The sequence below is a fragment of the Heptranchias perlo genome, chromosome 4 (genome assembly GCF_035084215.1).
Source record: "Heptranchias perlo isolate sHepPer1 chromosome 4, sHepPer1.hap1, whole genome shotgun sequence".
Taxonomy (NCBI): Eukaryota; Metazoa; Chordata; class Chondrichthyes; order Hexanchiformes; family Hexanchidae; genus Heptranchias; species Heptranchias perlo.
Window position 1 is genome coordinate 9,767,228 of NC_090328.1, and position 15,976 is coordinate 9,783,203.

The following is a 15,976-nucleotide window of genomic DNA, read 5'->3' on the forward strand; positions in this document are numbered from 1 at the left end:
CTGAGAGAGTCTCCCAACTAAACTGCTGAGAGAGTCTCTCAACTAAAATACTGAGAGAGTCTCTCAACTAAAATACTGAGAGAATCTCTCAACTAAACTGATGAGAGAGTCTCTCAACTAAACGACTGAGAGAGTCTCTCAACTAAAATACTAAGAGAGTCTCTCAACTAAACTACTGAGAGAGTCTCCCAACGAAACGACTGAGAGAGTCTCCCAACTAAACGACAGAGAGAGTCTCCCAACTAAACGACAGAGAGAGTCTCCCAACTAAACTACCAAGAGAGTCTCTCAACTAAAATACTGAGAGAGTCTCTAAACCAGAATACTGAGAGTGCCTCTCAACTAAACTACTGAGAGAGTCTCTCAACTAAAATACTAAGAGAGTCTCTCAACTAAACTACTGAGAGAGTCTCCCAACGAAACGACTGAGAGAGTCTCCCAACTAAACAACAGAGGGAGTCTCTCAACTAAACTACTGAGAAAGTCTCTCAACTAAAATACTGAGAGAGTCTCTCAACTAAACTGCTGAGAGAGTCTCTCAACTAAACTGCTGAGAGAGTCTCTCAACTAAACTGCTGAGAGAGTCTCTCATCTAAACTACTGAGAGACTCTCTCGAATAAAATACTGAGAGAGTCTCTCAACTAGAATACTGAGAGAGTCTCTCAACTAAACTACCGAGAGAGTCTCTCAACTAAACTACTGAGAGAGTCTCCCAACTAAACGACTGAGAGAGTCTCCTAACTAAACAACTGAGAGAGTCTCTCAACTAAACTACAGAGAGAGTCTCTCAACTAAACTACTGAGAGAGTTTCTCAACAAAATACTGAGAGAGTCACTCAACTAAAATACTGAGAGTGTCTCTCAAGTAAACTACTGAGAGAGTCTCTCAACTAAACGACTGAGAGAGTTTCCCAACTTAACAACTGAGAGAGTCTCCCAACTAAACAACTGAGAGAGTCTCTCAACTAAACTACTGAGAGAGTCTCCCAACGAAACGACTGAGAGAGTCTCCCAACTAAACGACAGAGAGAGTCTCCCAACTAAACTACCAAGAGAGTCTCTCAACTAAAATACTGAGAGAGTCTCTCAACTAAACTGCTGAGAGAGTCTCTCAACTAAACTGCTGAGAGAGTCTCTCAACTAAACTGCTGAGAGAGTCTCTCATCTAAACTACTGAGAGACTCTCTCGAATAAAATACTGAGAGAGTCTCTCAACTAGAATACTGAGAGAGTCTCTCAACTAAACTACCGAGAGAGTCTCTCAACTAAACTACTGAGAGAGTCTCCCAACTAAACGACTGAGAGAGTCTCCTAACTAAACAACTGAGAGAGTCTCTCAACTAAACTACAGAGAGAGTCTCTCAACTAAACTACTGAGAGAGTTTCTCAACAAAATACTGAGAGAGTCACTCAACTAAAATACTGAGAGTGTCTCTCAAGTAAACTACTGAGAGAGTCTCTCAACTAAACTACTGAGAGAGTTTCCCAACTTAACAACTGAGAGAGTCTCCCAACTAAACAACTGAGAGAGTCTCTCAACTAAACTACTGAGAGAGTCTCTCAACTAAAATACTGAGAGAGAATCTCAACTGAACTGCTGAGTGAGTCTCTCAACTAAACTACTGAGAGAGTCTCTCAACTAAAATACTGAGAGAGTCTCTCAACTAAAATACTGAGAGAGTCCCTCAACTAAAATACTGAGAGAATCTCTCAACTAAAATACTGGGAGAGTCTCTCAACTAAACTACTGAGAGTCGCTCAACTAAACTAACGAGAGACTCTCTCAACTATAATACTGAGAGAGTCTCCAACAAAACTATTGAGAGGGTCTCTCAACTAAACTACTGAGAGAGTCTCCCAACTAAACGACTCAGAGAGTCTCGCAACTAAACGACTGAGACAGTCTCCCAATAAAACTACTGAGAGAGTCTCTCAACTAAAATACTGAGAGTGTCTCTCAACGAAAATACTGAGAGAGTCTCTCAACTAAACAACTGAGAGAGTCCCTCAACTAAAATACTGAGAGAGTCTCTCAACTAAACCACTGAGAGTGTCTCCCAACTAAACAACTGAGAGAGTCTCTCAACTAAACTACTGAGAGAGACTCCCAACAAAACAACTGAGAGAGTCTCTCAACTAAATTACTGAGAGAGTCTCTCAAATAAACGACTGAGAGAGTCGCCCAACTAAAATACTGAGAGAGGCTCTCAACTAAACGACTGAGAGAGTCTCTCAACAAAACAACTGAGAGAGTCTCCCAACTAAACAACTGAGAGAGTCTCTCAACTAAACAACTGAGAGAGTCACTCAACTAAATGACTGAGAGATTCTCCCAACTAAACAACTGAGAGAGTCTCTCAACTTAACTGCTGAGAGTCTCTCAACTGAACTGCTGAGAGAGTCTCTCAACTAAAATACTGAGAGAGTCTCCCAATAAAACTACTGAGAGAGTATCTCAACGAAACAACTGAGAGAGTCTCTCAACGAAACAACTGAGAGAGTCTCTCAACTAAACTACTGAGAGAGACTCCCAACTGAACTACTGAGAGATTCTCACAACTGAACTACTGAGAGAGTCTCTCAACTAAAATACTGAGAGAGTCTCTCAACTAAACTATTGAGAGAGTCTCTCAACTAAACGACTGAGAGAGTCTCTCAACTAAACTATTGAGAGGGTCTCTCAACTAAACTACTGAGGGGTGTCTCCCAACTAAACTACTGAGACAGTCTCCCAATAAAACTACTGAGAGAGTCTCCCAAGAAAACTACTGAGAGTGTCTCTCAACGAAAATACTGAGAGAGTCTCTCAACTAAACAACTGAGAGAGTCCCTCAACTAAAATACTGAGAGAGTCTGTCAACTAAACTACTGAGAGAGACTTTCAACTAAAATACTGAGAGCATCTCTCAACTAAAATACTGAGAGAGTCTCTCAACTAAAATACTGAGAGAGTCTCTCAACTAAAATACTGAGAGAGTCTCTCAACTAAAATACTGGGAGAGTCCCTCAACTAAAATACTGAGAGAGTCTCTCAACTAAAATACTGGGAGAGTCTCTCAACTAAACTACTGAGAGTCGCTCAACTAAACTAACGAGAGACTCTCTCAACTATAATACTGAGAGAGTCTCCAACAAAACTATTGAGAGGGTCTCTCAACTAAACGACTGAGACAGTCTCCCAATAAAACTACTGAGAGAGTCTCTCAACTAAAATACTGAGAGTGTCTCTCAACGAAAATACTGAGAGAGTCTCTCAACTAAACAACTGAGAGAGTCCCTCAACTAAAATACTGAGAGAGTCTCTCAACTAAACTACTGAGAGTGTCTCCCAACTAAACAACTGAGAGAGTCTCCCAACGAAACGACTGAGAGTCTCCCAACTAAACGACAGAGAGAGTCTCCCAACTAAACTACCAAGAGAGTCTCTCAACTAAAATACTGAGAGAGTCTCTAAACCAGAATACTGAGAGTGCCTCTCAACTAAACTAATGAGAGAGTCTCTCAACTAAAATACTAAGAGAGTCTCTCAACAAAACTACTGAGAGAGTCTCCCAACGAAACGACTGAGAGAGTCTCCCAACTAAACAACAGAGAGACTCTCTCGAATAAAATACTGAGAGAGTCTCTCAACTAGAATACTGAGAGAGTCTCTCAACTAAACTACCGAGAGAGTCTCTCAACTAAACTACTGAGAGAGTCTCCCAACTAAACGACTGAGAGAGTCTCCTAACTAAACAACTGAGAGAGTCTCTCAACTAAACTACAGAGAGAGTCTCTCAACTAAACTACTGAGAGAGTTTCTCAACAAAATACTGAGAGAGTCACTCAACTAAAATACTGAGAGTGTCTCTCAAGTAAACTACTGAGAGAGTCTCTCAACTAAACTACTGAGAGAGTTTCCCAACTTAACTACTGAGAGAGTCTCTCAACTAAACAACTGAGAGAGCCTCTCAACTAAACTACTGAGAGAGTTTCTCAACTAAACTACTGAGAGAGTCTCCCAACTAAACTACTGAGTCTCCCAACTGAACAACTGAGAGAGACTCTCAACTAAACAACTGAGAGAGTCTCTCAACTAAACAACTGAGAGAGTCTCTCAACTAAACTACTGAGAGAGTCTCCCAACTAAACAACTGAGAGAGTCTCTCAACTAAACTACTGAGAGAGTCTCCCAACTAAACTACTGAGACAGTCTCCCAACTAAACTACTGAGAGCGTCTCTCAACTAAACTACTGAGAGAGTCTCTCAACAAAACTACTGAGAGAGTATCTCAACTAAACAACTGAGAGAGTCTCTCAACTAAACTACTGAGAAGGTCGCCCAACTAAACTACTGAGAGAGTCTCTCAACGAAACTACTGAGAGAGTCTCTCAACTAAACTACTGAGAGAGTCTCTCAACTAAACTACTGAGAAGGTCGCCCAACTAAACTACTGAGGGAGTCTCCCAACTAAACTACTGAGAGAGTCTCCCAACTAAACTACTGAGAGCGTCTCTCAACTAAACTACTGAGAGAGTCTCTCAACTAAACTACTGAGAGAGTATCTCAACTAAACAACTGAGAGAGTCTCTCAACTAAACTACTGAGAAGGTCGCCCAACTAAAATACTGAGAGAGTCTCTCAATTAAACTGCTGAGAGTCTCTCAACTAAACTACTGGGAGAGTCTCCCAACTCATCAACTGAGAGAGTCTCTCAACTGAACTACTGAGAGAGCCTCTCAACTAAACTACTGAGAGAGTCTCTCAACTAAACTACTGAGAGAGCCTCTCAACTAAACTACTGAGAGAGTGTCTCAACTAAACTACTGAGAGAGTCTCTCAACTAAACTACTGAGAGAATCTCCCAACTAAACTGCTGAGTCTCCCAACTAAACAACTGAGAGAGTCTCTCAACTAAACAACTGAGAGAGTCTCTCAACTAAACGACTGAGAGAGTCTTTCAACTAAACTACTGAGAGAGTCTCCCAACTAAACAACTGAGAGAGTCTCTCAACTAAACTATTCAGAGTGTCTCTCAACTAAACGACTGAGAGAGTCTCTCAACTAAACTATTGAGAGGGTCTCTCAACTAAACTACTGAGAGAGTCTCCCAACTAAACTACTGAGACAGTCTCCCAATAAAACTACTGAGAGAGTCTCCCAAGAAAACTACTGAGAGTGTCTCTCAACGAAAATACTGAGAGAGTCTCTCAACTAAACAACTGAGAGAGTCCCTCAACTAAAATACTGAGAGAGTCTCTCAACTAAACTACTGAGAGAGACTTTCAACTAAAATACTGAGAGCATCTCTCAACTAAAATACTGAGAGAGTCTCTCAACTAAAATACTGAGAGAGTCTCTCAACTAAAATACTGAGAGAGTCCCTCAACTGAAATACTGAGAGAGTCTCTCAACTAAAATACTGGGAGAGTCCCTCAACTAAAATACTGAGAGAGTCTCTCAACTAAAATACTGGGAGAGTCTCTCAACTAAACTACTGAGAGTCGCTCAACTAAACTAACGAGAGACTCTCTCAACTATAATACTGAGAGAGTCTCCAACAAAACTATTCAGAGGGTCTCTCAACTAAACTACTGAGAGAGTCTCCCAACTAAACGACTCAGAGAGTCTCGCAACTAAACGACTGAGACAGTCTCCCAATAAAACTACTGAGAGAGTCTCTCAACTAAAATACTGAGAGTGTCTCTCAACGAAAATACTGAGAGAGTCTCTCAACTAAACAACTGAGAGAGTCCCTCAACTAAAAAACTGAGAGAGTCTCTCAACTAAACTACTGAGAGTGTCTCCCAACTAAACAACTGAGAGAGTCTCTCAACTAAACTACTGAGAGAGACTCCCAACAAAACAACTGAGAGAGTCTCTCAACTAAACTACTGAGAGAGTCTCTCAAATAAACGACTGAGAGAGTCGACCAACTAAAATACTGAGAGAGGCTCTCAACTAAACGACTGAGAGAGTCTCTCAACTAAACAACTGAGAGAGTCTCTCAACTAAACAACTGAGAGAGTCTCTCAACAAAACAACTGAGAGAGTCTCCCAACTAAACAACTGAGAGAGTCTCTCAACTAAACAACTGAGAGAGTCTCTCAACTAAACAACTGAGAGAGTCTCTCAACAAAACAACTGAGAGAGTCTCTCAACTAAACAATTGGAGAGTCTCCCAACTAAACAACTGAGAGAGTCTCTCAACTAAACTTCTGAGAGAGTCTCTCAACTAAACTACTGAGAGAGTCGCCCAACTAAAATACTGAGAGTGTCTCCCAACTAAACTACTGAGAGATTCTCCCAACTAAACAACTGAGAGAGTCTCTCAACTTAACTGCTGAGAGTCTCTCAACTAAACTGCTGAGAGAGTCTCTCAACTAAAATACTGAGAGAGTCTCCCAATAAAACTACTGAGAGAGTCTCTCAACGAAACAACTGAGAGAGTCTCTCAACGAAACAACTGAGAGAGTCTCTCAACTAAACTACTGAGAGAGACTCCCAACTAAACAACTGAGAGAGTCTCTCAACTAAACTACTGAGAGAGTCTCTCAACTGAACTCTGATAGAGTCTCCCAACTAAACATCTGAGAGACTCTCTCAACTAAACGACTGAGAGAGTCTCCCAACTGAACTACTGAGAGATTCTCACAACTGAACTACTGAGAGAGTCTCTCAACTAAAATACTGAGAGAGTCTCTCAACTAAACTATTGAGAGTGTCTCTCAACTAAACGACTGAGAGAGTCTCTCAACTAAACTATTGAGAGGGTCTCTCAACTAAACTACTGAGAGAGTCTCCCAACTAAACTACTGAGACAGTCTCCCAATAAAACTACTGAGAGAGTCTCCCAAGAAAACTACTGAGAGTGTCTCTCAACGAAAATACTGAGAGAGTCTCTCAACTAAACAACTGAGAGAGTCCCTCAACTAAAATACTGAGAGAGTCTCTCAACTAAACTGCTGAGAGAGACTTTCAACTAAAATACTGAGAGCATCTCTCAACTAAAATACTGAGAGAGTCTCTCAACTAAAATACTGAGAGAGTCTCTCAACTAAAATACTGAGAGAGTCCCTCAACTAAAATACTGAGAGTCGCTCAACTAAACTAACGAGAGACTCTCTCAACTATAATACTGAGAGAGTCTCCAACAAAACTATTGAGAGGGTCCCTCAACTAAACTACTCAGAGAGTCTTGCAACTAAACTACTGAGACAGTCTCCCAATAAAACTACTGAGAGAGTCTCTCAACGAAAATACTGAGAGAGTCTCTCAACTAAACAACTGAGAGAGTCTCTCAACGAAACAACTGAGAGAGTCTCTCAACGAAACAACTGAGAGAATCTCTCAACTAAACTACTGAGAGAGTCTCTCAAATAAACGACTGAGAGAGTCGCCCAACTAAAATACTGAGAGAGGCTCTCAACTAAACGACTGAGAGAGTCTCTCAACTAAACGACTGAGAGAGACTCCCAACTGAACAACTGAGAGAGTCTCTAAACTAAACGACTGAGAGAGACTCCCAACAAACAACTGAGAGTGTCTCTCAACTAAAGTACTGAGAGAGTCTCTCAAATAAACGACTGAGAGAGTCGCCCAACTAAAATACTGAGAGAGGCTCTCAACTAAACGACTGAGAGAGTCTCCCAACTAAACAACTGAGAGAGTCTCTCAACTAAACAACTGAGAGATTCTCTCAACAAAACAACTGAGAGAGTCTCTCAACAAAACAACTGAGAGAGTCTCCCAACTAAACAACTGGAGAGTCTCCCAACTAAACAACTGAGAGAGTCTCTCAACTAAACTTCTGAGAGAGTCTCTCAACTAAACTACTGAGAGAGTCGCCCAACTAAAATAATGAGAGAGTCTCCCAAGTGAACTACTGAGAGATTCTCCCAACTAAAATACTGAGAGAGTCTCTCAACTCAACTGCTGAGAGAGTCTCTCAACTAAAATACTGAGAGAGTCTCCCAATAAAACTACTGAGAGAGTCTCCCAACTAAACTACGGAGAGAGTCTCTCAACTAAACAACTGAGAAAGTCTCTCAACTAAACTACTGAGAGTGCCTCTCAACTAAACTACTGAGATAGTCTCTCCACTAAACTACTGAGAGAGTCTCTCAACTAAACTACTGAGAGAGCCTCTCCACTAAACAACTGAGAGAGTCTCCCAACTAAACAACTGAGAGAGTCTCTCAACTAAAGGACTGAGAGAGTCTCTCAACTGAGAGAGTCTCTCAACTAAACAACTGAGAGAGTCTCTCAACTAAAGGACTGAGAGAGTCTCTCAACTAAACTACTGAGAGAGCCTCTCCACTAAACAACTGAGAGAGTCTCCCAACTAAACAACTGAGAGAGTCTCTCAACTAAAGGACTGAGAGAGTATCTCAACTAAACTACTGAGAGTGTCTCCCAACTAAACAACTGAGAGAATCTCTCAACTAAACTACTGAGAGAGTCTCTCAAATAAACGACTGAGAGAGTCGCCCAACTAAAATACTGAGAGAGGCTCTCAACTAAACGACTGAGAGAGTCTCTCAACTAAACGACTGAGAGAGACTCCCAACAAACAACTGAGAGTGTCTCTCAACTAAACTACTGAGAGAGTCTCTCAAATAAACGACTGAGAGAGTCGCCCAACTAAAATACTGAGAGAGTCTCTCAACTAAACAACTGAGAGAGTCTCTCAACAAAACAACTGAGAGAGTCTCTCAACAAAACAACTGAGAGAGTCTCCCAACTAAACAACTGGAGAGTCTCCCAACTAAACAACTGAGAGAGTCTCTCAACTAAACTTCTGAGAGAGTCTCTCAACTAAACTACTGTGAGAGTCGCCCAACTAAAATAATGAGAGAGTCTCCCAAGTGAACTACTGAGAGATTCTCCCAACTAAAATACTGAGAGAGTCTCTCAACTAAACTGCTGAGAGAGTCTCTCAACTAAAATACTGAGAGAGTCTCCCAATAAAACTACTGAGAGAGTCTCCCAACTAAACTACGGAGAGAGTCTCTCAACTAAACAACTGAGAAAGTCTCTCAACTAAACTACTGAGAGTGCCTCTCAACTAAACTACTGAGATAGTCTCTCCACTAAACTACTGAGAGAGTCTCTCAACTAAACTACTGAGAGAGCCTCTCCACTAAACAACTGAGAGAGTCTCCCAACTAAACAACTGAGAGAGTCTCTCAACTAAAGGACTGAGAGAGTCTCTCAACTGAGAGAGTCTCTCAACTAAACAACTGAGAGAGTCTCTCAACTAAAGGACTGAGAGAGTCTCTCAACTAAACTACTGAGAGAGCCTCTCCACTAAACAACTGAGAGAGTCTCCCAACTAAACAACTGAGAGAGTCTCTCAACTAAAGGACTGAGAGAGTATCTCAACTAAACTACTGAGAGAGCCTCTCCACTAAACAACTGAGAGAGTCTCCCAACTAAACAACTGAGAGAGTCTCTCAAGTAAACAACTGAGAGAGCCTCTCCACTAAACAACTGAGAGAGTCTCCCAACTAAACAACTGAGAGAGTCTCTCAAGTAAACAACTGAGAGAGTCTCTCAACTAAACAACTGAGAGAGTCTCTCAACAAAACAACTGAGAGAGTCTCCCAACTAAACAACTGGAGAGTCTCCCAACTAAACAACTGAGAGAGTCTCTCAACTAAACTACTGAGAGTCTCTCAACTAAACTGCTGAGAGAGTCTCTCAACTAAAATACTGAGAGAGTCTCCCAAGAAAACTACTGAGAGAGTCTCTCAACTAAACTGCTGAGAGTCTCTCAACGAAACTGCTGAGAGAGTCTCTCAACTAAACTGCTGAGAGAGTCTCCCAATAAAACTACTGAGAGAGTCTCTCAACTAAACAACTGAGAGAGTCTCTCAACTAAACAACTGAGAGAGTCTCTCAACTAAACTACTGAGAGAGACTCCCAACTAAACAACTGAGAGAGTCTCTCAACTAAACTACTGAGAGAGTCTCTCAAATAAACGACTGAGAGAGTCGCCCAACTAAAATACTGAGAGAGGCTCTCAACTAAACGACTGTGAGAGTCTCCCAACTAAACAACTGAGAGAGTTTCTCAACTAAACAACTGAGAGAGTCTCTCAACAAAACAACTGAGAGAGTCTCTCAACTAAACAACTGAGAGAGTCTCTCAACTAAACAACTGAGAGAGTCTCTCAACTAAACAACTGAGAGAGTCTCTCAACTAAACTTCTGAGAGAGTCTCTCAACTAAACTACTGAGAGAGTCGCCCAACTAAAATACTGAGAGAGTCTCCCAAGTGAACTACTGAGAGATTCTCCCAACTAAAATACTGAGAGAGTCTCTCAACTAAACTGCTGAGAGTCTCTCAACTAAACTGCTGAGAGAGTCTCTCAACTAAAATACTGAGAGAGTCTCCCAATAAAACTACTGAGAGAGTCTCTCAACTAAACAACTGAGAAAGTCTCTCAACTAAACTGCTTCGAGAGCCTCTCAACTAAACTACTGAGAGAGTCTCTCGACTAAACTACTGAGAGAGCCTCTCCACTAAACAACTGGGAGAGTGTCTCAACTAAACTACTGAGAGAGTCTCTCCACTAAACAACTGAGAGAGTCTCCCAACTAAACAACTGAGAGAGTCTCCCAACTCATCAACTGAGAGAGTCTCTCAACTAAACTACTGAGAGAGCCTCTCAACTAAACTACTGAGAGAGTCTCTCAACTAAACTACTGAGAGAGCCTCTCAACTCAACTACTGAGAGAGTGTCTCAACTAAACTACTGAGAGAGTCTCTCAACTAAACTACTGAGAGAATCTCCCAACTAAACTGCTGAGTCTCCCAACTAAACAACTGAGAGAGTCTCTCAACTAAACTACTGAGAGAGTCTTTCAACTAAACTACTGAGAGAGTCTCCCAACTAAACAACTGAGAGAGTCTCTCAACTAAAACACTGAGAGAGTCTCTCAACTAAACTACTGAGAGAGTCTCTCAACTAAACTACTGAGAGAGTATCTCAACTAAACTACTGAGAGAGTCTCCCAACTAAACTACTGAGAGAGTCTCTCAACTAAACTACTGAGAGAGTATCTCAACTAAACTACTGAGAGAGTCTCTCACCTAAACTACTGAGAGAGTCTCCCAACTAAACTACTGAGAGAGTCTCTCAACTAAACTACTGAGAGAGTCTCCCAACTAAACTACTGAGAGAGTATCTCAACTAAACAACTGAGAGAGTCTCTCAACTAAACTACTGAGAGAGTCTCTCAACTAAACTACTGAGAGAGTCTCTCAACTAAACTACTGAGAAGGTCGCCCAACTAAACTACTGAGAGAGTCTCTCAACTAAACTACTGAGAAGGTCGCCCAACTAAACTACTGAGAGAGTCTCTCAATTAAACTGCTGAGAATCTCTCAACTAAACTACCCCGATTTTAGTGGGTGGGGGTGGGGGTGGCGGCAGGGGCGGTGTGCTTGTGTCCTGAATCAGGAGACGCACCCAGGAATTCTGGGGATCAGCTTTACAGAGTCTTGCCCAAACCTGGCCAGTTGCACTACCCGGCTGGTGGGCAGGTGTGGGAATTCAGGTTGCAGGAGGCCGCAGCCAGGGACCTGCAGTAAGTGGTAAGAAGGGGCTTGGCCGGAGGCAAAGCTGATTAGGGGAGGGCGGGAAGTTCTCGGTAAGGGCGGCCCAGGATTGCTCCTTCAGGCCTCACAAAGAAACCAAAATAAAAATTAAAAGACTGACCTCCTGGCCCTCTTCAGGCTCATGATCCGCCTCCCAACAGGATTGGCCTGACAGGGAAGCCATCACTGCTCCTCCGCTCAGATGTTTAGTTGAGTGACTCTCTCAGTAGTTTAGTTGAAAGACTCTCTCAGTAGTTTAGTTGAGAGACTCTCTCATTAGTTGAGAGACTCTCTCAGTATTTTAGTTGAGGGACTCTCTCAGTAGTTTAGTTGAGAGACTCTCTCAGTAGTTTATTTGAGAGACTCTCTCAGTAGTTTAGTTGAAAGACTCTCTCAGTAGTTTAGTTGAAAGACTCTCAGTAGTTTAGTTGGGAGACTCTCTCAGTAGTTTAGTTGAGAGACTCTCTCAGTAGTTTAGTTGGGAGACTCTCTCAGTAGTTTAGTTGAGAGACTCTCTCAGTAGTTTAGTTGAGAGACTCTCTCGGTATTTTAGTTGAGAGACTCTCTCGGTAGTTTAGTTGAGAGACTCTCTCGGTAGTTTAGTTGAGAGACTCGGTATTTTAGTTGAGAGACTCTCTCAGTAGTTTAGTTGAGAGACTCTCTCGGTAGTTTACTTGAGAGACTCTCTCAGTAGTTTAGTTGAGAGACTCTCAATATTTTAGTTGAGGGACTCTCACAGTAGTTTTATTGGGAGACTCAGTATTTTAGTTGAGAGACTCTCTCAGTCGTTTAGTTGGGAGACTCTCTCAGTAGTTTAGTTGAGAGACTCTCTCAGTAGTTTTATTGGGAGACTCTCTCAGTAGTTTCGTTGGGAGACTCTCTCAATAGTTTAGTTGGGAGACTCTCTCTGTAGTTTAGTTGAGTCACTCTCTATGTTGTTTAGTTGAGAGACTCTCTCAATAGTTTAGTTGGGAGACTCTCTCAGTAGTTTAGTTGAGTCACTCTCTATGTTGTTTAGTTGAGAGACTCTCTCAATAGTTTAGTTGGGAGACTCTCTCAGTCGTTTAGTTGAGTCACTCTCTATGTTGTTTAGTTGAGAGACTCTCTCAATAGTTTAGTTGGGAGACTCTCTCAGTAGTTTAGTTGAGTCACTCTCTATGTTGTTTAGTTGAGAGACCATATCAGTATTTTAGTTGAGAGACTCCATAGATGTGTCTCTGACCACGAAAAAATGCTCCATCTTGAGAATTGCAATGGTTGCAGCGATGTGGAGAAAGGAAATGAAGTTAAAAAAATTTGTGCACTCGAGAAGACCTTTGAAAGTGAAATACAAATTCCTATCATTTCATAGTGTCAAATAGCTTGTATCAAATTAGACCATTTATATACAGAAGAAAATGCTTTACGTAAGTTGCTCCATGAACCTAATTCCTGGTGAGCTTTGTGTACTAATGAGTACATACAGATTTTAGATATGTCATCCTTGATATTTATCTTGTTCAATTTTGAATTCAAAGTAGACTCACCTCCTTTCAAGGAAGAGTCTAGGGATCACTCACGCTGCTAATTATGTGTTGAGGCAACTTTATGGGCTAGCAATTACAATGTAACAGCTAATCTCTAAAATGGAAATGTTTTAAGTTTCATGCAGGGAGATGGATTGTAAACTATAATGGCATTGTCAAGATACCCTTAGGCACAATGTTGACAAAAGTATTGCTGAATTTCAGGGAAGTTAATTGTTGCTAATCATAAATCACTAAAAGTAGCGACCGCAGGCTAATAAGGCCATAAAAAAAGCAAACCAAGCACTGGTTCATTTCCAGAAGGATAGAATTAAAAAGTAAGGAAGTTATGTTAAAGCTCTATAGAACCTTGGTTAGACCACACTTGGAGTACTGTGCACAGTCTCATCATTATAAAAAGGATATAGATACACTGGAGAAGGTGCAAAACAGATTTACTTGGATGATACCAAAACTGAGAAGTTATACCCATCAGGAAAGATTGAACAGGCTGGGGCTCTTTTGTCTAGAAAAGAGAAGACTGAGAGGAGACCTGACAGAAGATTATGAAAGGGTTTTTATAGCGTAGACATAGAGAAGATGTTTCCACTTATGTGGGAGACCAGAACTAGGGGCCATAAATATAAGATAATCACTAATAAATCCAATAGGGAATTCAGGAGAAATTTCTTTACCCAGGGAATGGTTAGAATGTGGAACTCACTACCTCAGGGAGTATTGAGGCGAATAGCACAGATACATTTAAGAGGAAGTAAGATAAACACATGAGGGAGAAAGGAATAAAAGGACATGTTGTTGGGGTTAAATGAAGAAGGGTGGGAGGAGGCTCGTGTGGAGCATAAACACTGGCATGGGCCAGTTGGGCCGAATGGCCTGTTTCTGTGTTGTACATTCTGTGTAATTCTATGTAGTCATTTAACAACTGTCTTACACCATTTTCCTTCAACTCTAATAACCTGCTACCATATGAAATTAGCCAATTTTGAGATAATCATGTCTAATATTAAACTTTTTTTACAAAAAGAAAGACTTATCTTTTTATTGTGACTCATGCCAAAAGTGCTTCTTGGCAAATGAACTCCTTTTAAATGCAGTGACGGTTGTTACATAAGCAAATGTGGCAGCCATTTTGTACACAGAAATATCTCTCAAAACAGCAATTACATAGAATTTACAGGACTGAACCAGGCCATTCAGCCCATCTGATCTGTGCCGGTGTTTATGCTCCACTTGAGCTTCCTCCTCCCTACTTCACCTAACACTATCTGCGTATCCTTCTATTCTTTTTCTCCTCTTGTTTTTATCGAGCTTCCCCTTAAATGCATCTATGTTATTCGCCTCAACTGTTCCTTGTGGTAGCGAGTTCCACGTTCTCACCACTCTCTGGGTAAAGAAGTTTCTCCTGAATTCCCTATTGGATTTGTTAGTGACTATCTTATATTTATGACCTCTAGTTTTGGATTCTCCCACAATGATACACGAATAGTTTTTTGGTGGTATTGCTTGAGGGAGGAATTTGAGATGATCTCCCCAACCAGGCCTCGCCTGAAAGACATCCCTCTCCGACAATGCACCACTCCCTCGGTACCTTACTGACGCCGCAGCTTAGATCGTGTGCTCGAGTCTGTAATGAGGCGTCAACCTCACCAATTTCTGACTTAGAAGCCAGAGTGTCACCAATTCATGAATGGTCAAAAGTGCAAGTTTTTGTTATTGAGAATAAAAAATGTGAAAATGCTGATGATACACAGCAGGCCAGTCAGCATCCAAACCTAAAACAGGAAATACCCCTCGATCCAGCACTGGCCCATTCCACCTGGATTCTCGTTGACCTTACACCCTCCTTGACATTCAAAGATCCTCTGACCTCTGTCCTCATGCATTAATATAGCAATTCATTGATTGGCAACACTCTCGCCCCTGAGTCAGAAGGTCATTTATTCAAGTCCCAATCCGGATACTCGAGCACATAATCTAGGCTGACACTCCAGTATGTCTGCCCTTCGCCTTTCTTTCTCCAGCAGCACTCGTCGTGCCTCCACAGGCAGCTCACCCACCTCAAGAATCAAGTTTCGGGCTGCCTGCCTCACTGGCTGGTATAAAAGCACTGTACAGAAAAAAGAAATGAAAGACTTGCATTTATATAGCACCTGTCACAACCTCAGGACATCCCAAAGCTCTTTACAGCCAAAGAAGTACTTTTTTGAAGTGCAGTCACTGTTGTAATGTAGGAAACACAGCAGCCAGTTTGCGCACAGCAAGCTCCCACAAATAGCAATGTGATAATGACCAAATGTTTTTAGTGATGTTGGTTGAGGGATAGATATCGGCCAGGACACCGGGAAGAACTCCCCTGATCTTCTTTGAAATACTGCCATACGAACACCTGAGAGGGCAGATGGGGCCTCGGTTGAACATCTCACCCGAAAGATGGGGCTTCTAACAGTGCAGTTCTCCCTCAGTACTGGCACTGAAGTCAGCCTCGATTATGTGCTCGAGTATCCGGATTGGGACTTGAATAAATGACCTTTTGAGTCAGGGGCGTGAGTGCTGCCAATCAATGAATTGCTATATTAATGCAAGTAATTTCTTTCTTTACGGGTAGCTCGGTGAAGTGGGACAAATATAAAAACAATGTAAAGGAGTTTAAGAAACTGATCAGGAGAACTAAAATATAACTGGGGTTAGGACAGCAAGGAATATTAAAATAAATGTTCACATTTTCTTTAAATATATTTGAAGAAAACAACAACTTGCATTTATATAGCGCCTTTAATGTAGTAAAACATCCCAAGAAGCTTCACAGGAGCCTGATCAGACAAAATTTGACACCAAGCCATACAAGGAGATATTAGGACAGATGA